At 42.0% G+C, this 27,532-nt stretch overlaps 1 long non-coding RNA gene across 2 annotated transcripts; it reads left to right on the forward strand.

The window, feature by feature from the left end:
- Positions 1 to 21,697: 21,697 nt before the first annotated feature.
- Positions 21,698 to 25,617, forward strand: LOC144642748 (uncharacterized). Of its 2 annotated transcripts, XR_013568778.1 has the most exons (3): positions 21,747 to 22,322; positions 22,628 to 22,754; positions 24,000 to 25,617. It is a non-coding gene; the product is annotated as an uncharacterized LOC144642748 (long non-coding RNA). The 2 variants fall into 2 exon arrangements; XR_013568777.1 differs by having other exon boundaries at positions 21,698 to 22,754.
- Positions 25,618 to 27,532: the final 1,915 nt, after the last annotated feature.

Below are 27,532 nucleotides of genomic sequence, written 5' to 3' on the forward strand. Positions count from 1 at the left end.
AACACTTGCCAAAAAACGAACTCCAGCTGCAATAAAAGCGTCTAATTCGAGGTGGTATTTGTCGACTTCCCTCTGTACTACTACTAGTAGTTGTTAGTAGTTGTTAGTAGTTGGTAGTAGTTGTTAGTAGTTGTTAGTAGTTGTTAGTAGTTGTTAGTAGTTGTTAGTAGTTGTTAGTAGTTGGTAGTAGTTACTAGTAGTTGTTAGTAGTTGGTAGTAGTTACTAGTAGTTGGTAGTAGTTACTAGTAGTTGTTAGTAGTTGAGAGGAGAGGAGTAGGTAGTAGTTACTAGTAGTTGTTAGTAGTTGTTAGTAGTTACTAGTAGTTAGTAGTAGTTGTAGTAGTTACTAGTAGTTGTTAGTAGTTGTAAGTAGTTGGTAGTAGTTACTAGTAGTTGTTAGTAGTTGGTAGTAGTTGTTAGTAGTTGGTAGTAGTTGCTAGTAGTTGTTAGTAGTTGCTAGTAGTTGTTAGTAGTTGGTAGTAGTTACTAGTAGTTGGTAGTAGTTACTAGTAGTTGGTAGTAGTTACTAGTAGTTGGTAGTAGTTACTAGTAGTTGTTAGTAGTTTTACTAGTAGTTGGTAGTAGTTGGTAGTAGTTACTAGTAGTTGTTAGTAGTTGGTAGTAGTTACTAGTAGTTGTTAGTAGTTGGTAGTAGTTACTAGTAGTTGTTAGTAGTTACTAGTAGTTGTTAGTAGTTACTAGTAGTTGTTAGTAGTTGGTAGTAGTTAGTAGTAGTATGTTAGTAGTTGGTAGTAGTTACTAGTATTTGTTAGTAGTTGGTAGTAGTTACTAGTAGTTGGTAGTAGTTACTAGTAGTTACTAGTAGTTGGTATTAGTTACTAGTAGTTGTTAGTAGTTACTAGTAGTTGTTAGTAGTTACTAGTAGTTGTTAGTAGTTCTAGTAGTTGTTAGTAGTTGTTTATAGTTACTAGTAGTTGTTAGTAGTTACTAGTAGTTGTTAGTAGTTACTAGTAGTTGTTAGTAGTTACTAGTAGTTGTTAGTAGTTGCTATTAGTTACTAGTAGTTGGTAGTAGTTACTAGTAGTTGTTAGTAGTTGTTAGTAGTTGTTAGTAGTTACTACTAGTTGTTAGTAGTTGTTAGTAGTTGTTAGTAGTTACTAGTAGTTGTTAGTAGTTACTAGTAGTTGTTAGTAGTTGGTAGTAGTTGGTAGTAGTTACTAGTAGTTGTTAGTAGTTACTAGTAGTTGTTAGTAGTTGGTAGTAGTTACTAGTAGTTACTAGTAGTTGGTAGTAGTTGGTAGTAGTTACTAGTAATAGTAATAAATTGCTTTATTTGCATGACCGTTACCGTTTACAGTGTTGCAAAAGCATATCTAAACTAAAAGTAACAAAACGATCCTATTATATCATACTAAAACTTGATTAAGTTACATCGCTTTCACCTGATAATAACAATGCATCACGTAAATTCATACATGAAGAAATAAACTTCATAACTAGCTTATTAACATGATAATCATTAGAGTTCATAAGAAGTTTAATAGTTTCTGAGGTTGTTTTCCTTTCAAAGTCAGGTACTATCTCATTGATTCGTTTTAAGAATGTCCGCCTTTGGGAAGAGTATTTGCTACAATCTAATAAGAAATGTGTTTCGTTTTCTACTTGATTTGACTTGCACAATGGACATAATCTATTTGCTCTGGGTATATGGTCAGTCTGATATCTACCCAGTTCAATCATAAGTTTGTGATTACTTAATTTAAATTTCACAAGATTTTTTCTTTCATTAAAATATCTTAACTGTTGTAAATAATCAGATGCAACGTATTCATTTTTAAAAACTTTAAAAAATTCTAATTTCCTTGAGTGTTCTAGGCTATGTCGCCAGAAAGATATATATTTCTCTTTCATATTGGTTGTGTATCGTTTAATTCTATAATTATCTAAAGATTCCGGGTCGAAATTGGGGAGATGGTAGTGTTCTATTAAATTCAAAAAATTGGAATAAAATCCGGAGTTGTTGATAGAGTGTAAGTTCTTTGACATAAGAAAAGATTGTTTGACAATTGAGTCGTTGTCTTTCTTGTTTAGATAGACAAAGTATTTCATAATTCTCTGGTTAATTGGGATAATTAAAGGTAATCTTCCAAGTTCCGCTCTACAAGCTATGTTCGAGGCCTTATTGTTTACTTCTAAGTACCGTTTACAAAATTTGAGATGAATTTTTTCTATTGGGGAACTATCCCAAGTTTTAAAATTCTGTTTCATGTACATCCCCCATATCTCACTGTTGTAGCTTAAGATAGGAAATATCATTGTGTCAAAAATTTGGGATGCAGTATTAGGTCTAAGTCTATTAAGGGTTGAGTGTTTTCGTATACTAAAAAAGGCATGCATCGCTTTTTCTTTTAAGTGTTCGAGTGCAAGAGTAAAGTTTCCCGTTGGGGTTAAACGTGTTCCTAAATACGTGTATTCTTGAACAATTTCAATTGATTCAGTGCCTATATTGAAGCTGATGTCAATGGACTTTCTTTGGCGTTTTTGAAATATCATTATTTTTGTTTTCTTTGGATTGATTTTTAGCATCCACGTTTCGCAATAGGACGAAAGGACGTTTAAACAGTTCTGCAATCCAACTTTGGATCTTGATAGTATAATCAAATCATCTGCGTACAACAGGGAGTTTATTTTTGTTCCATTTGGAAGTACAAATGGATCAGATAGAGTGTTTTCAAATAAATATGGCAAATTATTTATATAGAGATTAAATAAAAGGGGGCTTAGGATACACCCTTGACGTACACCTCGTGAGTATGCGAAAGATCGTGTTTTGTTTTCTCCGACTCTTATTGAGCATGAAGAGTTGCAGTAAAGGCTTTTAATTAAATTGTAAAAATTTCCTCCTATGTTCACTTTGAGTAACTTATAAAATAATCCCTCGTGCCAAACGGAGTCGAAAGCTTTGCGGAAATCTACGAAGCAAGCATAGATTTTCTCTTTGTGGTAGTGGACATATTTATCTATTAGGGTTCGTAAGGTAAAAACATGGTCTGCAGTGCGGTTTTCAGGCAGAAAGCCAATTTGTGAATTATGTAAAATCTTGTTGTCTTCAAAATATAAGTATAATCTTTGATTCAGAATGGAACAAAATAGCTTACCAAGACAACTAGAAACACATATGCCTCTATAGTTTGTCGGATCACTCTTGTCACCTGATTTGTAGATTGGGGTTATGAGGCCTTGACACCAAACATGTGGCATATGTCCTGATCGCAGAATAAGGTTGAAAAGTTTGATATAAACAGGCATAAGTGATCCAAGGCTCGCTTTGATCATTTCATTTCTTATTTTGTCAGCAAATGGCGATTTTTTGTTCTTCAGTTTCTTTACCGCTTGACGTATTTCTTGCTCATTTATTTCGTGATCTAAGTTGTTAATCTGTTCTTTTCCATTTTCTAATCTTTGCAGTTCACAAACTTCATGCTCAGGTATGGAAACTGTCGTGTTTTTGGAATGTAAGGATTGGAAATGATTAAGCCATGTTTCTTCTGAGATTGGGGCGGGAGCGTTTTCGTCGATAGTGTCGCTCATCGATTTTAAACAACTCCAAAACGACTCTTTGTCAGGGTTTAATGCTAGTTCATCGAGTTGCAGAGTTTTTTCGTCCTGAAACTTTTTCCTTTTCGAGTCAATTAGCTTTTTATAATCATTCAAGGTTTTGTGAAATTTCTCCCGTAATTCAGGGTCTAGAGGATTGCGATGTTTTCTGTTTGATAATTTTCGCAATTCGTGTCTTTTTAGTCGACATTCACGGTCAAACCATTTTTTATTAGATGTTTTTTTTATACGTTTACGAATTCTTTTACTTTTAATCTTGAGGCAAATTTTTGATGTCGCAGTAAGAATGTTCATAGTATCATCTAACGAGACGTTTACATCTTCAGAGCTTCGATCCAAATATTCTCTGATTAGAATTTGAATTGGTTCCGTACGTAATGTGTTTCTAAATTTTGAGTATGAATCATTTTCCCAACAGAACTGCCGTGGTAAACGTAGTAAACTGCTGGTAGAATGTAAAGATTGGGTTTCGCTTTCTGGTAAGTTCGTGCTGAGGTTAAACCATGCTGCAATAGCACTGTGGTCCGACAAGTAGGACGGTTGTTTAACAACAAAGCCGGTAATATTCAAAAATGTGCTCTGATCACATATAATGTAGTCGATGACACTTGTCCCGTTTCTTCCATGAAAGGTGGGTCTACCGAGAGTATCTCCATTAACTCTTCCATTGGCTATTCTTAGGTCAAAGTTTTTGCATAATTCAAGTAGTTTTTTCCCATGATTATTTAATACATTGTCGAAACTGTTTCTTTGTGGTGTTTGGAAAGCTGATTCTGACTGATCATTGGTGATAATGTTGTTTCCTTCTTGGGAAACAGTGTCGGAGTATTTGCCGGTTCTTGAATTAAAGTCACCCATAAGAATAACTGATCCTGAAGAGGAGAAATGTAGAATATCTTGCTCGAATTGATCAAATATTTCAGTATCGAAATATTTTGAGTTACACGGAGGTATATATACACCGCAAACAAAAATATCCTTTACCGAATTTAGGAGAGATTTGTCGATTTTGAACCATATAAAATTATCAGTTGTTTTCGTAATTGAAATATATTTCTGAAGCTCTTTCTTATAAAGCAAAGCTATTCCTCCGGAATTTCGACCACCCTTTTTCGATTGGTTTGGAGTAGGACATTGAATAAATGATTTATATCCCTCTATTTCTAAGTCACAGCAATTCCCAATTTCTGTTAATACTATAAAATGAAAATTATTAATTACGTTTAAAAAATCAATATTTTGCAGCTTGTTTCCAAAATTTTTAGAGGATAAGCCATTGATATTCCAAGCACAAAAGGACAGTTTGCTTGAAATAATGGAATAATCTTTCGTATCAATGATAGATATCTAATCTTAATTATCCATTATACTGGTATAAAATTTATCCTTAATGTTCAAGATAAGAGTATAGTGTTTATAGAAATGATTTGACAAATCGAAGAAAGGATATTAGTTCCTGTGGCATCTGCGTATTTGTTGCATGATTTGAAGGCAGTTCGTGGGCAGTTTCCATTTTCGCGGCATGCGGGAACGTCTGATGAGAGGCGTGGGGAAGTTGATGTGGTGCTTGGCCTGTTTGATGTGGGGCGAGAGGTATCTGCTGTTGAAGTGTTGGCTTGAAATGCTGAGTTGGTATAGGCGGGGGCTGCATCTGAGGGTGGTAAGGCGCGCCAAAAGGTGGTAGTACTAGTAGTTGTTAGTAGTTGGTAGTAGTTGGTAGTAGTTACTAGTAGTTGTTAGTAGTTGGTAGTAGTTACTAGTAGTTGGTAGTAGTTACTAGTAGTTACTAGTAGTTGGTAGTAGTTGGTAGTAGTTACTAGTAGTTGTTAATAGTTGGTAGTAGTTACTAGCAGTTGGTAGTAGTTGGTAGTAGTTACTAGTAGTTGTTAGTAGTTACTAGTAGTTGTTAGTAGTTGGTAGTAGTTACTAGTAGTTACTAGTAGTTGGTAGTAGTTGGTAGTAGTTACTAGTAGTTGTTAGTAGTTGGCAGTAGTTACTAGTAGTTGGTAGTAGTTACTAGTAGTTGTTAGTAGTTGGTAGTAGTTACTAGTAGTTGTTAGTAGTTGTTAGTAGTTGTTAGTAGTTACTAGTAGTTGTTAGTAGTTACTAGTAGTTGTTAGCATAACCACACTGACCTACTATTGGTAATCGTGCAATCTGATTGGCTACACAAGTGCCTACTATTGATCCGTAGAAGGCTCTCGGAGCGCGCGCTTAGTTTTCGCTTAATTTTATCAATCAAAACCTTCAATAAATCAATTCTAGCGATATTCTGACTTTAATAGATCGGTCAGTGGGTTATGCTAACACAATTAGACGGCTCGCTCTCGGTTTCTACCGCCTTTTGATAGTTGACTCGGGGCTTCGCCCCTCGCCAACTATCAGCCGGTAGAAACCTCAAGCTCGCCGTCTAATTGTTAATTAGTAGTTGGTAGTAGTTACTAGTAGTTGGTAGTAGTTACTAGTAGTTGGTAGTAGTTACTAGTAGTTACTAGTAGTTGGTAGTAGTTGGTAATAGTTACTAGTAGTTGTTAGTAGTTGGTAGTAGTTACTAGTAGTTTTTAGTAGTTGGTAGTAGTTACTAGTAGTTGTTAGTAGTTGGTAGTAGTTACTAGTAGTTGGTAGTAGTTGTTAGTAGTTACTAGTAGTTGGTATTAGTTACTAGTAGTTGTTAGTAGTTGGTAGTAGTTGGTATTAGTTACTAGTAGTTGTTAGTAGTTACTAGTAGTTGGTAGTAGTTACTTGTAGTTGTTAGTAGTTGTTAGTAGTTACTAGTAGTTGTTAGTAGTTGTTAGTAGTTGTTAGTAGTTACTAGTAGTTGGTATTAGTTACTAGTAGTTGTTAGTAGTTGGTAGTAGTTGGTATTAGTTACTAGTAGTTGTTAGAAGTTGGTAGTAGTTGGTATTAGTTACTAGTAGTTGTTAGAAGTTGGTAGTAGTTGGTATTAGTTACTAGTAGTTGTTAGTAGTTGGTAGTAGTTGGTATTAGTTACTAGTAGTTGTTAGTAGTTGGTAGTAGTTGGTATTAGTTACTAGTAGTTGTTAGAAGTTGGTAGTAGTTGGTATTAGTTACTAGTAGTTGTTAGTAGTTGGTAGTAGTTGGTATTAGTTACTAGTAGTTGTTAGAAGTTGGTAGTAGTTGGTATTAGTTACTAGTAGTTGTTAGTAGTTACTAGTAGTTGGTAGTAGTTACTTGTAGTTGTTAGTAGTTGTTAGCAGTTACTAGTAGTTGTTAGTAGTTGTTAGTAGTTGTTAGTAGTTACTAGTAGTTGTTAGTAATTACTAGTAGTTGTTAGTAGTTGGTAGTAGTTACTAGTAGTTGGTAGTAGTTACTAGTAGTTGTTAGTAGTTGGTAGTAGTTACTAGTAGTTGGTAGTAGTTACTAGTAGTTACTAGTAGTTGGTAGTAGTTGGTAGTAGTAACTAGTAGTTGTTAGTAGTTGGTATTAGTTACTAGTAGTTGTTAGTAGTTGGTAGTAGTTACTAGTAGTTGTTAGTAGTTAGTAGTAGTTACTAGTAGTTGGTAGTAGTTACTAGTAGTTACTAGTAGTTGGTAGTAGTTGGTAGTAGTCACTAGTAGTTGTTAGTAGTTGGTAGTAGTTACTAGTAGTTGTTAGTAGTTGGTAGTAGTTACTAGTAGTTGGTAGTAGTTGTTAGTAGTTACTAGTAGTTGGTAGTAGTTGTTAGTAGTTACTAGTAGTTACTAGTAGTTGTTAGTAGTTACTAGTAGTTGGTAGTAGTTACTAGTAGTTGTTAGTAGTTGTTAGTAGTTGGTAGTAGTTACTCTTAGTTGGTAGTAGTTACTAGTAGTTGGTAGTAGTTACTAGTAGTTGTTAGTAGTTGTTAGTAGTTGTTAGTAGTTGTTAGTAGTTGTTAGTAGTTGTTAGTAGTTGTTAGCAGTTGTTAGTAGTTACTAGTAGTTGTTAGTAGTTGTTAGTAGTTACTAGTAGTTGTTAGTAGTTGTTAGTAGTTACTAGTAGTTGGTACTAGTTACTAGTAGTTGTTAGTAGTTGGTAGTAGTTGTTAGTAGTTGTTAGTAGTTATTAGTAGTTGTTAGTAGTTGTTAGTAGTTACTAGTAGTTGTTAGTAGTTACTAGTAGTTGTTAGTAGTTGTAAGTAGTTACTAGTAGTTGTTAGTAGTTGGTAGTAGTTACTAGTAGTTGTTAGTAGTTGGTAGTAGTTACTAGTAGTTGTTAGTAGTTGGTAGTAGTTACTAGTAGTTGTTAGTAGTTGGTAGTAGTTACTAGTAGTTGGTAGTAGTTACTAGTAGTTGTTAGTAGTTGTTAGTAGTTGTTAGTAGTTGTTAGTAGTTGTTAGTAGTTGTTAGTAGTTGTTAGCAGTTGTTAGTAGTTACTAGTAGTTGTTAGTAGTTGTTAGTAGTTACTAGTAGTTGTTAGTAGTTGTTAGTAGTTACTAGTAGTTGGTACTAGTTACTAGTAGTTGTTAGTAGTTGGTAGTAGTTGTTAGTAGTTGTTAGTAGTTATTAGTAGTTGTTAGTAGTTGTTAGTAGTTACTAGTAGTTGTTAGTAGTTACTAGTAGTTGTTAGTAGTTGTAAGTAGTTACTAGTAGTTGTTAGTAGTTGGTAGTAGTTACTAGTAGTTGTTAGTAGTTGGTAGTAGTTACTACTAGTTGTTAGTAGTTGGTAGTAGTTACTAGTAGTTGTTAGTAGTTGGTAGTAGTTACTAGTTGTTGGTAGTAGTTGGTAGTAGTTACTAGTAGTTGTTAGAAGTTGGTAGTAGTTATTAGTAGTTGGTAGTAGTTACTAGTAGTTACTAGTAGTTTTTAGTAGTTGGTGGTAGTTACTAGTAGTTACTAGTAGTTGGTAATAGTTGGTAGTAGTTACTAGTAGTTGTTAGTAGTTGTTAGTAGTTACTAGTAGTTGTTGGTAGTTGCTAGTAGTTGTTAGTAGTTGTTAGTAGTTGTTAGTAGTTGTTAGTAGTTGTTAGTAGTTACTAGTACTTGTTAGTAGTTGTTAGTAGTTACTAGTAGTTGTTAGTAGTTGTTAGTAGTTACTAGTAGTTGGTAGTAGTTACTAGTAATTGTTTGTAGTTGTTAGTAGTTACTAGTAGTTGGTACTAGTTACTAGTAGTTGGTAGTAGTTAGTAGTAGTTACTAGTAGTTGTTAGTAGTTGGTAGTAGTTACTAGTAGTTGTTAGTAGTTGGTAGTAGTTACTTGTAGTTGTTAGTAGTTGTTAGTAGTTACTAGTAGTTGTTAGTAGTTGTTAGTAGTTGTTAGTAGTTACTAGTAGTTGGTATTAGTTACTAGTAGTTGTTAGTAGTTGGTAGTAGTTGGTATTAGTTACTAGTAGTTGTTAGTAGTTACTAGTAGTTGGTATTAGTTACTAGTAGTTGTTAGTAGTTACCAGTAGTTGGTAGTAGTTACTTGTAGTTGTTAGTAGTTGTTAGTAGTTACTAGTAGTTGTTAGTAGTTGTTAGTAGTTGTTAGTAGTTACTAGTAGTTGTTAGTAATTACTAGTAGTTGTTAGTAGTTGGTAGTAGTTACTAGTAGTTGGTAGTAGTTACTAGTAGTTGTTAGTAGTTGGTAGTAGTTACTAGTAGTTGGTAGTAGTTACTAGTAGTTACTAGTAGTTGGTAGTAGTTGGTAGTAGTTACTAGTAGTTGTTAGTAGTTACTAGTAGTTGTTAGTAGTTACTAGTAGTTGGTATTAGTTACTAGTAGTTGTTAGTAGTTGGTAGTAGTTACTAGTAGTTACTAGTAGTTGGTAGTAGTTACTAGTAGTTGTTAGTAGTTACTAGTAGTTGTTAGTAGTTACTAGTAGTTGGTATTAGTTACTAGTAGTTGTTAGTAGTTGGTAGTAGTTACTAGTAGTTGTTAGTAGTTACTAGTAGTTGTTAGTAGTTACTAGTAGTTGGTATTAGTTACTAGTAGTTGTTAGTAGTTGGTAGTAGTTACTAGTAGTTGTTAGTAGTTACTAGTAGTTGTTAGTAGTTACTAGTAGTTGGTATTAGTTACTAGTAGTTGTTAGTAGTTGGTAGTAGTTACTAGTAGTTACTAGTAGTTGTTAGTAGTTACTAGTAGTTGGTATTAGTTACTAGTAGTTGTTAGTAGTTGGTAGTAGTTACTAGTAGTTACTAGTAGTTGGTAGTAGTTGGTAGTAGTTACTAGTAGTTGTTAGTAGTTACTAGTAGTTGTTAGTAGTTACTAGTAGTTGGTATTAGTTACTAGTAGTTGTTAGTAGTTGGTAGTAGTTACTAGTAGTTGTTAGTAGTTGGTAGTAGTTACTTGTAGTTGTTAGTAGTTGTTAGTAGTTACTAGTAGTTGTTAGTAGTTGGTAGTAGTTACTAGTAGTTACTAGTAGTTGGTAGTAGTTGGTAGTAGTTACTAGTAGTTGTTAGTAGTTGGCAGTAGTTACTAGTAGTTGGTAGTAGTTACTAGTAGTTGTTAGTAGTTACTAGTAGTTGTTAGCATAACCACACTGACCTACTATTGGTAATCGTGCAATCTGATTGGCTACACAAGTGCCTACTATTGATCCGTAGAAGGCTCTCGGAGCGCGCGCTTAGTTTTCGCTTAATTTTATCAATCAAAACCTTCAATAAATCAATTCTAGCGATATTCTGACTTTAATAGATCGGTCAGTGGGTTATGCTAACACAATTAGACGGCTCGCTCTCGGTTTCTACCGCCTTTTGATAGTTGACTCGGGGCTTCGCCCCTCGCCAACTATCAGCCGGTAGAAACCTCAAGCTCGCCGTCTAATTGTTAATTAGTAGTTGGTAGTAGTTACTAGTAGTTGGTAGTAGTTACTAGTAGTTGGTAGTAGTTACTAGTAGTTACTAGTAGTTGGTAGTAGTTGGTAATAGTTACTAGTAGTTGTTAGTAGTTGGTAGTAGTTACTAGTAGTTTTTAGTAGTTGGTAGTAGTTACTAGTAGTTGGTAGTAGTTACTAGTAGTTGTTAGTAGTTGGTAGTAGTTACTAGTAGTTGGTAGTAGTTACTAGTAGTTGTTAGTAGTTGGTAGTAGTTACTAGTAGTTGTTAGTAGTTACTAGTAGTTGTTAGTAGTTGTTACTTGTTACTAGTAGTTATTAGTAGTTGTTAGTAGTTGGTAGTAGTTACTAGTAGTTGGTACTAGTTACTAGTAGTTGTTAGTAGTTGGTAGTAGTTACTAGTAGTTGGTAGTAGTTACTAGTAGTTGGTAATAGTTGGTAGTAGTTACTAGTAGTTGTTTGTAGTTGTTAGTAGTTGTTAGTAGTTACTAGTAGTTGGTAGTAGTTGTTAGTAGTTACTAGTAGTTGGTAGTAGTTGTTAGTAGTTACTAGTAGTTGTTAGTAGTTGTTTGTAGTTATTAGTAGTTGTTAGTAGTTGGTACTAGTTACTAGTAGTTGGTACTAGTTACTAGTAGTTGTTAGTAGTTGGTAGTAGTTACTAGTAGTTGTTAGTAGTTGGTAGTAGTTGGTAGTAGTTGGTAGTAGTTGGTAGTAGTTACTAGTAGTTGTTAGTAGTTGTTAGTAGTTACTAGTAGTTGGTAGTAGTTGGTACTAGTTACTAGTAGTTGTTAGTAGTTACTAGTAGTTGTTAGTAGTTGTTAGTAGTTAATAGTAGTTGTTAGTAGTTGGTAGTAGTTACTAGTAGTTGGTAGTAGTTACTAGTAGTTGTTAGTAGTTGGTAGTAGTTACTAGTAGTTGGTAGTAGTTACTAGTAGTTGTTAGTAGTTGGTACTAGTTACTAGTAGTTGGTACTAGTTACTAGTAGTTGTTAGTAGTTGTTAGTAGTTACTAGTAGTTGTTTGTAGTTGTTAGTAGTTGTTAGTAGTTACTAGTAGTTGTTAGTAGTTGTTAGTAGTTACTAGTAGTTGGTAGTAGTTGTTTGTAGTTATTAGTAGTTGTTAGTAGTTGGTACTAGTTACTAGTAGTTGGTACTAGTTACTAGTAGTTGGTAGTAGTTACTAGTAGTTGGTAATAGTTGGTAGTAGTTACTAGTAGTTGGTAGTAGTTGTTAGTAGTTACTAGTAGTTGGTAGTAGTTGTTAGTAGTTACTAGTAGTTGTTAGCAGCCGTTTGCAGTCACCAGCAGCTGTTAGCAGTCGTCAGCAGCCGGGCACCAGTTACCAGCAGCTGTTAGCAGCCGGGCACCAGTTACCAGCAGCCGTCAGCAGTCACCAGCAGCCGGCAGCAGCCACCAGCAGCCGTCAGCAGTCACCAGCAGCCGTTAGCAGTCACCAGCAGCCGGGCAGCAGCCACCAGCAGCCGTCAGCAGCCGGCAGCAGCCACCAGCAGCCGTCAGCAGCCGGCAGCAGCTGCCAGCAGCCGCCAGCAGTCACCAGCAGCCGTCAGCAGCCGTCAGCAGTCACCAGCAGCCGTCAGCAGCTGTCAGCAGCCACCAGCAGCCGTCAGCAGTCACCAGCAGTCACCAGCAGCCGTCAGCAGTCACCAGCAGCCGGCAGCAGTCACCAGCAGCCGGCACCAGCCACCAGCAGCTGTCAGCAGCTGGCAGCAGTCACCAGCAGCTGCCAGCAGTCGGCAGCAGCTGCCAGCAGCCGTCAGCAGCCGTCAGCAGTCACCAGCAGCCGCCAGCAGTCACCAGCAGCTGCCAGCAGCCGGCAGCAGTCACCAGCAGCCGCCAGCAGCCGGCAGCAGCCACCAGCAGCCGCCAGCAGCCGGCAGCAGTCACCAGCAGCCGTCAGCAGCCGGCAGCAGCCACCAGCAGCCGCCAGCAGCCGGGCAGCAGTCACCAGCAGCTGTCAGCAGCCGGCAGCAGCCACCAGCTGTCGGCAGCAGCTGGCAGCAGCCACCAGCAGCTGCCAGCAGCCGGCAGCAGCCATCAGCAGCCGGCAGCAGCCACCAGCAGTCACCAGCAGCCTTAGCAGTTGGCGGCAGCCACCAGCAGTCACCAGCAGCCGGCAACAGCTGGCAGCAGCCACCAGCAGCCGTCAGCAGCCGTCAGCAGTCACCAGCAGTTGCTGGCAGCCGCCAGCAGCCGTCAGCAGCCGTCAGCAGCAGTCACCAGCCGTCAGCAGTCACCAGCAGCCGTCAGCAGCCGTCAGCAGTCACCAGCAGCCGTCAGCAGCCGTCAGCAGCCACCAGCAGCCGTCAGCAGCCGCCAGCAGTCACCAGCAGCCGTCAGCAGCCGCCAGCAGCCACCAGCAGCCGGCAGCAGCCACCAGCAGCCGTCTGCAGCCGTCAGCAGCCACCAGCAGCCGGCACCTGCCACCAGCAGCCGGGCAGCAGCCGCCAGCAGTCACCAGCAGCCGTCTGCAGCCGTCAGCAGTCACCAGCAGCCGGCAGCAGCCACCAGCAGCCGTCAGCAGCCGCCAGCAGCCACCAGCAGCCGCCAGCAGCCGTCAGCAGCCACCACCAGCCGTCAGCAGCCGTCAGCAGTCACCAGCAGCCGTCAGCAGCCGTCAGCAGTCACCAGCAGCCGTCAGCAGTCACCAGCAGCCGTCTGCAGCCGCCAGCAGTCACCAGCAGCCGGCACCAGCCACCAGCAGCCGTCAGCAGCCGCCAGCAGTCACCAGCAGCCGGGCAGCAGCCGCCAGCAGTCACCAGCAGCCGGGCAGCAGCCGCCAGCAGTCACCAGCAGCCGTCAGCAGCCGCCAGCAGCCACCAGCAGCCGGCAGCAGCCACCAGCAGCCGTCTGCAGCCGCCAGCAGTCACCAGCAGCCGGGCACCAGCCACCAGCAGCCGGGCAGCAGCCACCAGCAGCCGCCAGCAGCCGCCAGCAGCCACCAGCAGCCGTCAGCAGCCGTCAGCAGTCACCAGCAGCCGCCAGCAGCCACCAGCAGCCGCCAGCAGCCGGCAGCAGCCACCAGCAGCCGTCAGCAGCCGGCAGCAGCCACCAGCAGCCGCCAGCAGCCGGCAGCAGCCACCAGCAGCCGCCAGCAGCCGGCAGCAGCCACCAGCAGCCGTCAGCAGCCGGCAGCAGCCACCAGCAGCCAGCAGCAGCCACCAGCAGCCGTCTGCAGCCGCCAGCAGTCACCAGCAGCCGGCACCAGCCACCAGCAGCCGGCAGCAGCCACCAGCAGCCGTCAGCAGCCGCCAGCAGCCGCCAGCAGCCGTCAGCAGCCGCCAGCAGTCACCAGCAGCCGTCAGCAGTCACCAGCAGCCGTCAGCAGCCGGCAGCAGCCACCAGCAGCCGTCAGCAGCCGGCAGCAGCCACCAGCAGCCGCCAGCAGCCGGCAGCAGGCACCAGCAGTCACCAGCAGCCGCCAGCAGTCACCAGCAGCCGCCAGCAGCCGGCAGCAGCCACCAGCAGCCGCCAGCAGCCGGCAGCAGCCACCAGCAGCCGTCAGCAGCCGGGCAGCAGCCACCAGCAGCCGCCAGCAGCCGGCAGCAGCCACCAGCAGCCGTCAGCAGCCGGCAGCAGCCACCAGCAGCCGTCAGCAGCCGGCAGCAGCCACCAGCCGTCGGCAGCAGCCGGCAGCAGCCACCAGCAGCCGTCAGCAGCCGGCAGCAGCCAGCCAGCAGCCGGCAGCAGTCACCAGCAGCCGACCAGCAGCCTCCAGCAGTCGGCGGCAGTCACCAGCAGTCACCAGCAGCCGCCAGCAGCCGCCAGCAGTCACCAGCAGCCGTCAGCAGCCGTCAGCAGCCGTCAGCAGCCGCCAGCAGTCACCAGCAGCCGCCAGCAGCCGTCAGCAGCCACCAGCAGCCGTCAGCAGCCGTCAGCAGTCACCAGCAGCCGGGCAGCAGCCGTCAGCAGCCGCCAGCAGTCACCAGCAGCCGTCTGCAGCCGTCAGCAGTCACCAGCAGCCGGGCACCAGCCACCAGCAGCCGGCGACAGCCACCAGCAGCCGCCAGCAGCCGCCAGCAGTCACCAGCAGCCGTCAGCAGCCGGGCAGCAGCTGCCAGCAGTCACCAGCAGCCACCAGCAGCCGGGCAGCAGCTGCCAGCAGTCACCAGCAGTCACCAGCAGCCGTCTGCAGCCGTCAGCAGTCACCAGCAGCCGGGCACCAGTCACCAGCAGCCGGCAGCAGCCACCAGCAGCCGTCAGCAGCCGTCAGCAGTCACCAGCAGCCGTCAGCAGCCGGCAGCAGCCGTCAGCAGTCACCAGCAGCCGTCAGCAGCCGGCAGCAGCTGCCAGCAGTCACCAGCAGCCGCCAGCAGCCGGCAGCAGCCGCCAGCAGTCACCAGCAGCCACCAGCAGCCGTCAGCAGCCGGGCAGCAGCCGTCAGCAGTCACCAGCAGCCGGCAGCAGCCGCCAGCAGCCACCAGCAGCCACCAGCAGCCGCCAGCAGTCACCAGCAGCCAGCAGCAGCCACCAGCAGCCGTCAGCAGTCACCAGCAGCCGGCACCAGCTCCCCAGCAGCCGGCAGCAGCCACCAGCAGCCGCCAGCAGCCGTCAGCAGCCACCAGCAGCCGCCAGCAGCCGCCAGCAGTCACCAGCAGCCGGCCAGCAGTCACCAGCAGCCGTCAGCAGCCGGCAGCAGCCACCAGCAGCCGTCAGCAGCCGGCAGCAGCCACCAGCAGCCGTCAGCAGCCGGGCAGCAGCAGCACCAGCAGCTCACCAGCAGCCGCCAGCAGTCACCAGCAGCCGTCAGCAGCCGGCAGCAGCCACCAGCAGCCGTCAGCAGCCGGCAGCAGTCACCAGCAGCCGTCAGCAGCCGGCAGCAGCCACCAGCAGCCGTCAGCAGCCGGCAGCAGCCACCAGCAGCCGTCAGCAGCCGGCAGCAGTCACCAGCATGCCGGCAGCAGCCGGGCAGCAGCCACCAGCAGCCGTCAGCAGCCGGCAGCAGCCACCAGCAGCCGTCAGCAGCCGTCAGCAGTCACCAGCAGCCGTCAGCAGCCGTCAGCAGTCACCAGCAGCCGGGCAGCAGCCACCAGCAGCCGTCTGCAGCCGTCAGCAGTCACCAGCAGCCGGCACTGTCACCAGCAGCCGGCAGCAGCTGCCAGCAGTCACCAGCAGCCGTCTGCAGCCGCCAGCAGTCACCAGCAGCCGGCAGCAGCCACCAGCAGCCGTCAGCAGCCGCCAGCAGTCACCAGCAGCCGTTAGCAGCCGTCAGCAGTCACCACCAGCCGCCAGCAGCCGTCAGCAGTCACCAGCAGCCGCCAGCAGCCGTCAGCAGTCACCAGCAGCCGGCAGCAGCCACCAGCAGCCGTTTGCAGCCGCCAGCAGTCACCAGCAGCCGGGCACCAGCCACCAGCAGCTCGTCAGCAGCTGTCAGCAGTCACCAGCAGCCGGCAGCAGCTGTCAGCAGTCACCAGCAGCCGGCAGCAGCTGCCAGCAGTCACCAGCAGCCGGCAGCAGTCACCAGCAGCCGTTTGCAGCCGGGCAGCAGCCACCAGCAGCCGTCAGCAGCCGGCAGCAGCCACCAGCAGCCGTCAGCAGCCGGCAGCAGGCACCAGCAGCTGCCAGCAGCCGCCAGCAGTCACCAGCAGCCGTCAGCAGCCGTCAGCAGTCACCAGCAGCCGGGCAGCAGCCGGCAGCAGCCACCAGCAGCCGGCAGCAGCCACCAGCAGCCGTCAGCAGTCACCAGCAGCCGTTAGCAGCCGCCAGCAGTCACCAGCAGCCGTCAGCAGCCGTCAGCAGTCACCAGCAGCCGTCAGCAGCCGTCAGCAGTCACCAGCAGCTGGCAGCAGCTGTCAGCAGCCGTCAGCAGTCACCAGCAGTCCTTTGCAGCCGCCAGCAGTCACCAGCAGCCGGCACCAGTCACCAGCAGCCGGCAGCAGCCACCAGCAGCTGGCAGCAGCCACCAGCAGTCACCAGCAGCCTCAGCAGCTGGCAGCAGTCACCAGCAGTCACCAGCAGCTGTCAGCAGCCGTCAGCAGTCACCAGCAGCCGTCAGCAGCCGTCAGCAGCCGTCAGCAGCCGTCAGCAGTCACCAGCAGCCGTCAGCAGCCGTCAGCAGTCACCAGCAGCCGCCAGCAGCCGTCAGCAGTCACCAGCAGCCGGGCAGCAGCCGTCAGCAGCCGTTAGCAGTCACCAGCAGCCGTCTGCAGTCGTCAGCAGTCACCAGCAGCCGGGCACCAGTCACCAGCAGCCGGCAGCAGCCACCAGCAGCCGCCAGCAGCCACCAGCAGCCGCCAGCAGTCACCAGCAGCCGTCTGCAGCCGGCAGCAGCCACCAGCAGCCGGGCACCAGCCACCAGCAGCCGGCAGCAGCCACCAGCAGCTTGCCAGCAGTCACCAGCAGCCACCAGCAGCCGTCAGCAGCCGTCAGCAGTCACCAGCAGCCGTCAGCAGCCGGGCAGCAGCCGTCAGCAGCCGTCAGCAGCCGCCAGCAGCCACCAGCAGCCGTCAGCAGTCACCAGCAGCCGTCAGCAGCCGGCAGCAGCCACCAGCAGCCGTCAGCAGCCGGCAGCAGCCACCAGCAGCCGTCAGCAGCCGCCAGCAGTCACCAGCAGCCGGGCAGCAGCCACCAGCAGCCGTCTGCAGCCGTCAGCAGTCACCAGCAGCCGGGCACCAGCCACCAGCAGCCGGGCAGCAGCCACCAGCAGCCGTCAGCAGCCGTCAGCAGTCACCAGCAGCCGCCAGCAGTCACCAGCAGCTGTCAGCAGCCGGCAGCAGCCACCAGCAGCCGTCAGCAGTCACCAGCAGTCACCAGCAGCCGGCAGCAGCTGTCAGCAGCCGTTAGTAGTTGTTAGTAGTTACTAGTAGTTGTTAGTAGTTACTAGTAGTTGTTAGTAGTTGGTAGTAGTTACTAGTAGTTGTTAGTAGTTGGTAGTAGTTACTAGTAGTTGTTAGTAGTTGGTAGTAGTTACTAGTAGTTGTTAGTAGTTGGTAGTAGTTACTAGTAGTTGTTAGTAGTTGGTAGTAGTTACTAGTAGTTAGTAGTAGTAGTTGTTAGTAGTTGTTAGTAGTTACTAGTAGTTGTTTGTAGTTGTTAGTAGTTACTAGTAGTTGGTACTAGTTACTAGTAGTTGGTAGTAGTTACTAGTAGTTGGTAGTAGTTACTAGTAGTTACTAGTAGTTTTTAGTAGTTGGTGGTAGTTACTAGTAGTTACTAGTAGTTGTTAGTAGTTGTTAGTAGTTACTAGTAGTTGTTAGTAGTTGTTAGTAGTTGTTAGTAGTTGTTAGTAGTTACTAGTAGTTGTTAGTAGTTGTTAGTAGTTACTAGTAGTTGTTAGTAGTTGTTAGTAGTTGTTAGTAGTTGTTAGTAGTTGTTAGTAGTTGTTAGCAGTTGTTAGTAGTTACTAGTAGGTTTTAGTAGTTGTTAGTAGTTACTAGTAGTTGTTTGTAGTTGTTAGTAGTTACTAGTAGTTGGTACTAGTTACTAGTAGTTGGTAGTAGTTACTAGTAGTTGTTAGCATAACCACACTGACCTACTATTGGTAATCGCGCAATCTGATTGGCTACACAGGTGCCTACTATCGATCCGTAGAAGGCTCTCGGAGCGCGCGCGTAATCTTCGCTTAATTTTATCAATCAAATCCTTCAATAAATCAATTCTAGCGATATTCTGAGTTTAATAGATCGGTCAGTGGGTTATGCTAACACAATTAGACGGCTCGCTCTTGGTTTCTACCGGCTTTTGATAGTTGGCTCGGGGCTTCGCCCCTCGCCAACTATCAGCCGGTAGAAACCTCGAGCTCGCCGTCTAATTGTTAATTAGTAGTTGTTAGTAGTTACTAGTAGTTGTTAGTAGTTGGTAGTAGTTACTAGTAGTTGGTAGTAGTTGTTAGTAGTTACTAGTAGTTGGTAGTAGTTGTTAGTAGTTACTAGTAGTTACTAGTAGTTGTTAGTAGTTACTAGTAGTTGGTAGTAGTTACTAGTAGTTGGTAGTAGTTACTAGTAGTTGTTAGTAGTTGTTAGTAGTTGTTAGTAGTTGTTAGTAGTTGTTAGTAGTTGTTAGTAGTTGTTAGCAGTTGTTAGTAGTTACTAGTAGTTGTTAGTAGTTGTTAGTAGTTACTAGTAGTTGTTAGTAGTTGTTAGTAGTTACTAGTAGTTGTTAGTAGTTACTAGTAGTTGTTAGTAGTTGTTAGTAGTTATTAGTAGTTGTTAGTAGTTGTTAGTAGTTACTAGTAGTTGTTAGTAGTTACTAGTAGTTGTTAGTAGTTGGTAGTAGTTACTAGTAGTTGTTAGTAGTTGGTAGAAGTTACTAGTAGTTGTTAGTAGTTGGTAGTAGTTACTAGTAGTTGTTAGTAGTTGGTAGTAGTTACTAGTAGTTGTTAGTAGTTGGTAGTAGTTACTAGTAGTTGTTAGTAGTTGGTAGTAGTTACTAGTTGTTGGTAGTAGTTGGTAGTAGTTACTAGTAGTTGTTAGTAGTTGGTAGTAGTTATTAGTAGTTGGTAGTAGTTACTAGTAGTTACTAGTAGTTTTTAGTAGTTGGTGGTAGTTACTAGTAGTTACTAGTAGTTGGTAATAGTTGGTAGTAGTTACTAGTAGTTGTTAGTAGTTGTTAGTAGTTACTAGTAGTTGTTGGTAGTTGCTAGTAGTTGTTAGTAGTTACTAGTAGTTGTTGGTAGTTACTAGTAGTTGTTAGTAGTTGGTAGTAGTTACTAGTAGTTGGTAGTAGTTGGTAGTAGTTACTAGTAGTTGTTAGTAGTTGGTAGTAGTTACTAGTAGTTGTTAGTAGTTGGTAGTAGTTGTTAGTAGTTGTTAGTAGTTGTTAGTAGTTGTTAGTAGTTGTTAGTAGTTGTTACTAGTTACTAGTAGTTGGTAGTAGTTACTAGTAGTTGTTAGTAGTTGTTAGTAGTTACTAGTAGTTGGTAGTAGTTACTAGTAGTTGTTAGTAGTTGTTAGTAGTTGGTAGTAGTTACTAGTAGTTGTTAGTAGTTGGTAGTAGTTACTAGTTAACAATTAGACTACGAGCCCGAGATTTCTATGAGCAAATAGTCAACGAGGCGCAGCCGAGTTGACTATTGCTCAGAGAAAACGAGGGCGAGTAGTCTAATTGTTTTAGTAAAAACTCTAAAGGATTGCAGTCCAAAACCTACAATATTGTGCACTTTGAAGGCAAAAACCATGAAAAGTTACCGCTTAAAGAGCTACTCGCTCGCGCGACTGTTTTCTATCGGCGAATAGAAAACAGTGGGAGAACCAATCAGATTCGCGGATTTCCAATAGAACACAGCTGAGTTTCTACTAATAGTTGTTAGTAGTTGGTAGTAGTTACTAGTAGTTGTTAGTAGTAGTTACTACTACTAGTAGTTGTTAGTAGTTACTAGTAGTTGTTAGTAGTTACTAGTAGTTGTTAGTAGTTGTTAGTAGTTGGTAGTAGTTGGTAGTAGTTACTAGTAGTTGTTAGTAGTTACTAGTAGTTGTTAGTAGTTACTAGTAGTTTGTAGTAGTTACTAGTAGTTGTTAGTAGTTACTAGTAGTTGGTAGTAGTTACTAGTAGTTGTTAGTAGTTACTAGTAGTTGGTAGTAGTTACTAGTAGTTGTTAGTAGTTGTTAGTAGTTGTTAGTAGTTACTAGTAGTTGTTAGTAGTTACTAGTAGTTGTTAGTAGTTGGTAGTAGTTACTAGTAGTTGTTAGTAGTTACTAGTAGTTGGTAGTAGTTACTAGTAGTTGGTAGTAGTTGTTAGTAGTTACTAGTAGTTGGTAGTAGTTGTTAGTAGTTACTAGTAGTTGTTAGTAGTTGTTAGTAGTTGTTAGTAGTTGTTAGTAGTTGTTAGTAGTTGTTAGTAGTTGTTAGTAGTTGTTAGTAGTTGTTAGTAGTTACTAGTAGTTGGTAGTAGTTACTAGTAGTTGGTAGCAGTTGTTAGTAGTTACTAGTAGTTGGTAGTAGTTGTTAGTAGTTACTAGTAGTTGTTAGTAGTTGTTAGTAGTTGTTAGTAGTTGTTAGTAGTTGTTAGTAATTGTTAGTAGTTACTAGTAGTTACTAGTAGTTACTAGTAGTTGTTAGTAGTTACTAGTAGTTGGTAGTAGTTACTAGTAGTTGGTAGTAGTTACTAGTAGTTGTTAGTAGTTTTTAGTAGTTGGTAGTAGTTACTAGTAGTTGTTAGTAGTTGTTAGTAGTTACTAGTAGTTGGTAGTAGTTGGTAGTAGTTGGTAGTAGTTACTAGTAGTTGTTAGTAGTTGTTAGTAGTTGTTAGTAGTTGTTAGTAGTTGTTAGTAGTTGTTAGTAGTTGTTACTAGTTACTAGTAGTTGGTAGTAGTTACTAGTAGTTGTTAGTAGTTGTTAGTAGTTACTAGTAGTTGGTAGTAGTTACTAGTAGTTGTTAGTAGTTGTTAGTAGTTGGTAGTAGTTACTAGTAGTTGTTAGTAGTTGGTAGTAGTTACTAGTTAACAATTAGACTACGAGCCCGAGATTTCTATGAGCAAATAGTCAACGAGGCGCAGCCGAGTTGACTATTGCTCAGAGAAAACGAGGGCGAGTAGTCTAATTGTTTTAGTAGAAACTCTAAAGGATTGCAGTCCAAAACCTACAATATTGTGCACTTTGAAGGCAAAAACCATGAAAAGTTACCGCTTAAAGAGCTACTCGCTCGCGCGACTGTTTTCTATCGGCGAATAGAAAACAGTGGGAGAACCAATCAGATTCGCGGATTTCCAATAGAACACAGCTGAGTTTCTACTAATAGTTGTTAGTAGTTGGTAGTAGTTACTAGTAGTTGTTAGTAGTAGTTACTACTACTAGTAGTTGTTAGTAGTTACTAGTAGTTGTTAGTAGTTACTAGTAGTTGTTAGTAGTTGTTAGTAGTTGGTAGTAGTTGGTAGTAGTTACTAGTAGTTGTTATTAGTTACTAGTAGTTGTTAGTAGTTACTAGTAGTTTGTAGTAGTTACTAGTAGTTGTTAGTAGTTACTAGTAGTTGGTAGTAGTTACTAGTAGTTGTTAGTAGTTACTAGTAGTTGGTAGTAGTTACTAGTAGTTGTTGGTAGTTACTAGTAGTTGTTAGTAGTTACTAGTAGTTGTTAGTAGTTACTAGTAGTTGTTGGTAGTTACTAGTAGTTGTTGGTAGTTACTAGTAGTTGTTAGTAGTTACTAGTAGTTGTTAGTAGTTACTAGTAGTTGTTAGTAGTTACTAGTAGTTGTTGATAGTTACTTGTCGTTGTTGGTAGTTACTAGTAGTTGTTTGTAGCTGTTAGTAGTTGTTAGTAGTTACTAGTAGTTGTTGGTAGTTGCTAGTAGTTGTTAGTAGTTACTAGTAGTTGTTGGTAGTTACTAGTAGTTGTTGGTAGTTACTAGTAGTTTTTAGTAGTTACTAGTAGTTGTTAGTAGTTACTAGTAGTTGTTAGTAGTTACTAGTAGTTGTTGGTAGTTACTAGTAGTTGTTAGCGGAGCTCCTTAGCGGCCCGTAAGGGCCGCAGAGCGGAGCACCATACCCATAAAAAAAACACATGAAAAAAAAACACATGAAATAAAATAGGTAACCTATGCATCCGAGTTTTCATGGTCATCATGGCTAGCGGCATGCCTCGCGGGCGCGTACGGCGTACGGTGTTGCGCACATCCGGGATCTTGAAAGGTCTTGACAACTCGCGCAGTACTGGCGCGAAATAATTTTGCAGTGTGAGGTCTCTTGGCAAAGAAATTTTCAAAATTACTACGTATTTTTAAATCCTATTCAGCTAGTCTGAAAGTTAGAACTTGAGACAAACATATTTATTTTGGCTCCTTGTTATGCCGATGACTACAAACGAGAGCAGGGTAAACTTAACTTCGAGGAAACAGGGTTTAAGCGATTTGCGACGGGAAAGAGATCGCGAGAGATCCAGAAAACCCGGACAGAAAGCAGGCGAAAAAGTATAGCAAAGCGCCTGTCGCACCTGGTAGCAAAGTAGCGAAGAAAAGCGACTAAAATAGCAAGAGAGGTGCCGAGAAAACAGGCAAAGAAATAGCGGAGAACAAGGGAACGGAGATAAAACGAGCAGACGAGTGTACCTACTGCGGCCAACTGGTGAAGGTGAGTACAAAACTGCAGTGTTTCCGTCATTTATACGCAAAGCTGTAAGCTTATATTTACGGCACATTTTACTTGCTTTCGCCACTAAGCATTTGCTTGTGACATGAACAATGTTGAAAAATACTATTCGTTAAAATTCAGTTTTACCAGGTTTTACTGATCAAATAGGAGGATTTGATTATGTAAACAAATAATTGTTGGGCCTTCGAGTAACGAATTCACAAAGAATATTACTTCAACACATCTCGAAGAAAATAAAGCTTACGATTTTTAAATGCTTGTGATATGATTATTTTGTTTTACAGTGCTGGAAGAGCAGCTGAGATGAGAATGAAAGTGATGTCAGTTTGCACGAAGCACCTGGAATTTCGTTTCGTTTCGAGTGAAATAGATCGATTCAGTGTATGCAGTTTATTGATATTCATGATGGAGGTAAAATTACTGTTCATTTAGTCAGAGTAAATAAACTTCAGCTTCATTACGTAGCTCTTTCGTTCCCAAATATATTAAATAATCCACTTGTCATGTAGTTCTGTTCACTATTGAGCGTTCATGTGGATTACATAACAATGTCACCAATTTTGAGATTTTGAGGTCTGTTTTGCTGGTTTCATTCAGAATGTCAACAGTAAATGTTATATTTGTCATAAAAAAATCACAATCTTGTTGTGGAATTTGGAAAATGCACACAACAAAGGTTAATGACTACTGGAAAACTGGAATCTTTGTGAGTAAATTCATGCCATTTTAGACACTGTATGCAGCTGTGCATGCAAACTTATTATTAATTAAATGTGTATCTTTAAAAATCTTAGTATTACTGTTAAGAGAAAAGCTTTTAAGATGTGGCAATGTTTTTCCTATGCATGTACATGTATATATAGGGGTAGAGGGGAGGGGGAGTATTTAAAGGCCAAACCTTTTAATTAAGAGGGAGTGTAAGGGTTTGCAGTGGTGCTTTGAGTTTATTAAAATATTCACAGTAGAACCCTGCTAACTCGAACTCTGAAGGGAAACGAAAATGAGTTCGAGTTAGCGGGGTTTTTCGAGTTAGCGGGGTTGATTGAATATTTTATTTGCCAAGTTAATAATTGATAGTTTACTGATTTTTAAGCACTTCAGTATACAGTACTGTGCAAATTGAACTTATCTTGCCAGAAACTCTAAAGCGACCACACATTCTTTTGTTAAGAGTGGAAAATGACTGTCAAATACATGATCTGTTCATTGCTATAATCAATGGGCAACCGTTGCGAGTTGCAAGTTCCGGAATTCGAGTTATCAGGGTAAAAAGTTTGACCCAAATTTTGTTCAAGGGAAACAAAATTTAGTTCGAGTTAGCGTGGTTTTCGAGTTATCCGAGTTCGAGTTAACTGAGTAAAAATGACTGAAAAGTGGGGTCAAATCCAAGGGAAATGGAAGTGAGTTCGAGTTAGCAAGGTTGTTCGAGTTATCCGAGTTCGAGTTACCGGGTTTTTTTTCTGTAGTTGACTTCGCAGTTATCAGTAAAAAAAAATAGTCTGTTCTGATACATCTCTGTTAAATATATAAGGTATCCTTTCGCATCCAGTAGTTTTGCTTCACTTTGTACAAGCTTGCGTTAAGTGTTCTGTTTTATAAATTATTGATATTCATGCCAATTAATCAATTTAATCTGTGGCATTTGACTTTTTTCAGGGTTAACATGAGTTTCAGAGACACAAAAACAGAATGTGGACAAGGACATCAAAAGAAAACAGGAAGGATTAAGATTATCCAGCTTGATGTTTGGGTGTCTTCATGATGCCATTTTCAAGAGACTAGTAAATTACATGTAAATTGAAATCAAGAAAAGCTGCAAATGAGCAAAGTTTATATTTTAAATGTTAACGTATTTACAGTGTACTTCAGAAAACAACTTCTTGATTGACCTGTCTCTTTCACATCTTTTTAGATGTAACAAGGGCATTATGAAGTGATCTTTTTAAGAATATGCAGCCAAAACAGTAACAGCAGAAATGAATGGGAGTTTAAAATTTCTATTTTCAATGTTTTGGCTGGTAAGAAACCACATGTGACCAAGCTAAAATCTCTTTGGCCGGTTAACATGACCTGTAAGTGTCCAAATATTTTGAGCCCTCGACTACACAGGACTTACATGTAGTTGTCTAATTACTGTATATCATAAGATCTTTGGTTGATCTTGGGGGAGGTAGTGGAGTTAAAAAGCAATGTAATAATTTGAATTTGGATTGGTAATGCTGAAACTGGTGGTACTGTAATTCTAAAGTATAGACGTTAAAATCGTGATTGCAAGCAATATGCAATACCAATTTCATTCTTATGTGTTGTATGCTGTGTACAATTTATAAGAACAGCTATAATGTTAAAATTAGTGAAATATTCTAAAGCCAGATAAAATTTGCAGTATCCATTAGGTACCATGAAGCAACCAAATTGTGACTCATTTGCTTACTTTGTGAACTCCATGACGAATGGGCAACATGACTCCACAAAAATGTGTACAATAAAGCATACAAATTTTTAAAAGAGCAGTTAAAGTATTGATGCTATATTTTTTTCTTGCATAGTTTTATACACAAGCAAACATGATTCTATTTTTTCTGCGTAATCAAAGAACAAAACTGAGTTTGAGACTCACAAACAATATTCTATCTTCCCAGAATTTTTTTTTTTTATTTCTGTAAGTGAAGTGAAACCCCTTAAGAGGAAGGGGACTCAAAAAGACATGTAAAAGTAAAAAAGGTGCTATCATCCTTTTTTTTGGGGGGGGGGGGGGGGTGGGATGGGGTTACAGAATGTCCCTTCTTTGCTTCCAGTTAGTTTCACTCCGGTTTGCTTGTAGTTAGGTTCACCCCTGTTTGCTTGCAGTTAGCTTAATTCATCCGGTGTGCTTGGGATTAGCTTTTACTCTAGTTTGCTTGTGGTTAGCTTTCACTCCGGTTTGCTTGGCATTAGCTTATGGCAATATGCTGTAAACCCTTTGCTACATGTATGACCTCTGCCATTTCCATTCAAAATTAAAATATAGGCAAATAGTGAAAATAAAAACGAATGTATGAAAAAAAGAAAATTAACCATATTCTTAATTTAGATGTATATTATTTCCTTTATACTCTAAATGTTAAGTGATTTGCTAATTTACCACGTGATATGCCTATCTACCCCAACATGCAGCCCTACTACCCCCTCCTTATCTACACGAAGGTTACATAATTACCCGTTTTGCAGCATAATTTCCCATCCAGACTTCTGGATCATAATGCTGTCGGTGGAATTAAAACGTTTTGATTGATTTTGTTTGTTCTCGGCTTATTTGGTGTTGCTGTATACGGTACTCCCATATAAGGGCTATACGGGTATGTGCTGCTCAACAGGGTGTGCCTTTTGCCTCTCTGACTCTGAAACAGGGTATACAAATCACCCTTTTGACTGTGGAACACTATCAAGTTTAGCTATGAAACTCCGCTCCTCTCATTGGTTTTTCTCCAAGCCACAGACAAAGTCAAGTGAGCGCTTTGTGATGTACGCTAGTGTTTTTATATCTATCTTCATATATTTTTCATTGTGGATATTGTTTGGAACAGGGTACCTATTTTGCACTGTTTGTCTGGAACAGGGTCGCAAATTGAGCCGTTTTTCTCTGGAACAGGTCCAGAGTCTCAGCGACTCAGTGGCACACCCCTTTAGTAAATTTTAGGTAGTACCTCTTTCCCCCCCCCCCCCCCCCCCCGGGACACGGTAAAAAAAAAAGTAAGTAACAATATTAATATTTATAAAAAAAAAAAAAAAAAAAAAAAAAACGAATATTATATTCTTAGCCTTAAAATTGTACAATGGCTTGAATTCAGGTTTCAATAAAGTGCAAAATAATTAACTGGGGAGCTCCGCTTTTAGGCTTGCCTAAATCTATATATTAGTAGTTACTGGTAGTTGTTGGTAGCTGTTAGTTGTTGTTAGTAGTTACTGGTAGTTGTTGGTAGTTGTTGGTAGCTGTTAGTTGTTGTTGGTAGTTACTAGTATTTGTTAGTAGTTGTTGGTAGTTGTTGGTAGCTGTTAGTAGTTGTTAGTAGTTACTGGTTGTTGTTGCTAGTTACTAGTAGTTGTTGGTAGCTGTTAGTAGTTGTGAGTAGTTACTAGTAGTTGTTAGTAGTTACTAGTAGTTGTTGGTAGCTGTTAGTTGTTGTTAGTAGTTACTAGTAGTTGTTGGTAGCTGTTAGTAGTTGTTAGTAGTTACTAGTAGTTGTTGGTAGCTGTTAGTAGTTGTTAGTAGTTACTAGTAGTTGTTGGTAGTTGTTGGTAGCTGTTAGTTGTTGTTAGTAGTTACTAGTTAACAATTAGACGACGAGCCCGAGTTTTCTATGAGCAAATAGTCAACGAGGCGCAGCCGAGTTGACTATCGCTCATAGAAAACGAGGGCGAATAGTCTAATTGTTTTAGTAGAAACTCTTAAGGATTGCAGTCCAAAACATACAATATTGTGCACTTTGAAGACAAAAATCAAGAAAATTTACCACTTTTAAAAGAGGTACTCGCGCGCGCGACTCTTTTCTATCGGCGAATAGAAAACAGTGGGAGAACCAATCAGATTCGCGGATTTCCAATAGAACACAGCTTAGTTTCTACTAATAGTTGTTAGTAGTTACTGGTTGTTGTTGGTAGTTACAAGTAGTTGTTGGTAGTTACTAGTAGTTGTTGGTAGTTACTAGTAGTTGTTAGTAGTTACTGGTTGTTGTTGCTAGTTACTAGTAGTTGTTGGTAGTTGTTGGTAGCTGTTAGTTGTTGTTGGTAGTTACTAGTAGTTGTTGGTAGCTGTTAGTAGTTGTTAGTAGTTACTGGTAGTTGTTGGTAGCTGTTAGTAGTTGTTAGTAGTTACTGGTTGTTGTTGGTAGCTGTTAGTAGTTGTTAGTAGTTACTAGTAGTTGTTAGTAGTTACTAGTAGTTACTAGTAGTTGTTAGTAGTTACTAGTAGTTGTTGGTAGCTGTTAGTAGTTGTTAGTAGTTACTGGTAGTTGTTAGTAGTTACTAGTAGTTGTTAGTAGTTACTAGTAGTTGTTAGTAGTTACTAGTAGTTGTTGTAGCTGTTAGTAGTTGTTAGTAGTTACTGGTAGTTGTTGGTGGCTGTTAGTAGTTGTTAGTAGTTACTGGTTGTTGTGAGTAGTTACTAGTAGTTGTTAGTAGTTACTAGTAGTTGTTAGTAGTTACTAGTA

This window comes from Oculina patagonica, chromosome 2 (assembly GCF_052425735.1).
Source record: "Oculina patagonica isolate OP01 chromosome 2, crgOcupat, whole genome shotgun sequence".
NCBI classification, from domain to species: Eukaryota; Metazoa; Cnidaria; class Anthozoa; order Scleractinia; family Oculinidae; genus Oculina; species Oculina patagonica.